Below are 2,417 nucleotides of genomic sequence, written 5' to 3'. Positions count from 1 at the left end.
GCAACCATCCCTGACGGATTTTCCACATCTTTCTCCTACACCCGATCTCGAGGGAGTCCAGTTTGAGATCAAGCCCCAGTTCATAACGATGATAGAAAGAAAGCAATTCAGTGGAGCTAAGGGTGAAGATCCTAATCTTCACATTGCAGATTTCTGTCAATACTGCAATACTATTAGGCAGAATGGGGTAACGCAGGATCAAATCAGGGAGATTCTCTTTCCCTTTTCTTTATGTGGAAAAGCTAAATTATGGTTTAATGGTTTGAATAGAGCTGCACTTGGTATTACTAACTGGGAGACTCTTGCTTTGAATTTTTATAATAAATATTACCCTGCAGAGAAAACAGCTTTATTGAGAAGTGCCATCCAGAATTTTGCCCAAGAGACAGATGAAGCATTATATGAAGCTTGGGAAAGATTCAAGGATCTGCAGAGGGAGTGTCCCCACCACAATTTGGCAAAGTGGCAGTTGATTCAAGCTTTTTACAATGGTTTAGGAATTGCATCTAGGACAATTTTAGATTCCGCAGCTAGCGGTAGATTTATGAATTTAAATGTTGATGATGCAGGTCAGGTTATTGAAGATATGACAATCCATAATTCCCAATATGGGAATGCTAGAGGGTATGCTAATAAGGGCAAGCATCATGTTGATTCAGTAACCCTTATGCAAGCCCAGCTTACTTCTATTTTCCAGAAACTAGATAGCCTTACTACTAATAATCCTAATTCTGTTGCTAATGTTTCTGCTGTTTCTAATAATGCTAATGATGCTTTTTGTGAAAATTGTGGAAGTGTAGGTCATTATGAACAAGATTGCAGGAGTTCAATGGAGCAAGTTAATGCTTTCCAAACATACAAGCAAAATAACCCATACTCCAATTCCTACAATCCTGGCTACCGGAACCATCCCTACCTATCTTACCGTAGCACCAATGTTCAAAATCCTCCACCTCCACAACAACCACAACAAGCACCCCCTCCACAGCAAAAATATTATCACCCTTATGCTAACCAGAAACCCCCATCACAAGCCCCTACTACATCTTCTGACCCTGCTTTATCAGAAATTAGGGCAATGCTGACCAGTATGCAAAAACATATGGAGAGTAGAGACCAACAGATTGACTCTATTATAGCCCATAATAAAGTCATGGACACCCAAATAGCCCAATTGTCCTCTACCCTTCAATCTCGCCAGCAGGGAGCTTTACCAGCGCAGGGAATTCAACCTACGGATCATGCTAATGCAATCACCCTAAGGAGTGGTTCACACTACGATGGGCCCCAAATGCCCAAAGAGGATGAACCTGATTTAATTAATATTGTTAATCCTGATTCCGTTGTACCAATTTCCCCTGCAGGGCTGCAGGGTAAAATTCCTAATACTAATATTTCTGATGATTCATTGCAGGGTACAACCTCAGGGAAGGATGCACCCCAGGAGAAGAGTAGGGAAGCACCACCAGTTATCAAGCTACCTTTCCCCAACCGTCACTTGAAGACTAAGTTGGATAAGCCGTTTGGTAAGTTTTTGGAGGTAGTAAAAAATTTGCAGGTAACAGTTCCTTTCACAGAACTTATTACTCAGGTTCCTGCATATGCTAAATTCATGAAAGACATATTGACTAGGAAAAGGGCCTTTAATGAAGTAGAAACTGTAGCATTCACTGAGGAATGTAGTGCACTTTTACAAAATAAATCCCCTCCTAAATTAAAGGATCCCGGTAGTTTTTCTATCCCTTGTCATATTGGAAATGTTTTCATTGATAAAGCATTATGTGATCTAGGTGCTTCTGTTAGTGTGATGCCATCGTCTGTTTGTGCTAAATTAAATATGGGTGATTTAAAAGTTACTAATATAACATTGCAAATGGCAAATCGTTCTGTTAAATACCCCTTAGGTATTTTAGAGGATGTACCTGTTAGAGTTGGTAAATTTTTTATCCCTGTTGATTTTGTTGTTTTAGACATGGCTGAGGACACACAAATTCCCATTATATTAGGTAGACCTTTTCTCCATACTGCAGGAGCCATTATTGATGTAAAAAATGGTAAACTAACCCTTTCTGTTGGCGATGATAATATCACTTTTAATTTAGGGAAAGTTTTAAAAGGTCCTATGCTTGAAGAAAATTGTTATTTAATTGATGTGCTTGATGTAATGGATGATATTTGTGAGGAGAGCTTACCACAGGTTCTTGCAAGGGACCCCTTGGAGGAAATTCTTTGTGGAAATTTGTCTGCAGGTGACATTAGCATATGGAGCAAGGAGGTGGATGACATAGAGAGGGCTCTTGCCACCGAGGAATTTGATCCTAATGAGTGTGTGAAGGTAGTAAATTTGGTCCAGGAATCAAAACCTGCAGAGGTGAAGAAACCTGAACTAAAACCTCTCCCTTCTCATTTAAAATATG

The 2,417-nt window shown here is 39.7% G+C and overlaps 1 non-coding gene across 1 annotated transcript; it reads right to left on the bottom strand.

The window, feature by feature from the left end:
- Window positions 1-349: 349 nt before the first annotated feature.
- Window positions 350-456, bottom strand: LOC145621768 (small nucleolar RNA R71). The gene has a single exon (XR_014108567.1). It is a non-coding gene; the product is annotated as a small nucleolar RNA R71 (small nucleolar RNA).
- Between the last annotated feature and the right edge of the window lie 1,961 nt (window positions 457-2,417).

Source organism: Chenopodium album, chromosome 27 (genome assembly GCF_948465745.1).
Source record: "Chenopodium album chromosome 27, dcCheAlbu1.1, whole genome shotgun sequence".
NCBI classification, from domain to species: domain Eukaryota; kingdom Viridiplantae; phylum Streptophyta; class Magnoliopsida; order Caryophyllales; family Amaranthaceae; genus Chenopodium; species Chenopodium album.
Note: the sequence above shows the minus strand (reverse complement) of the source record. Positions and strands in the feature narration are given on the sequence as shown.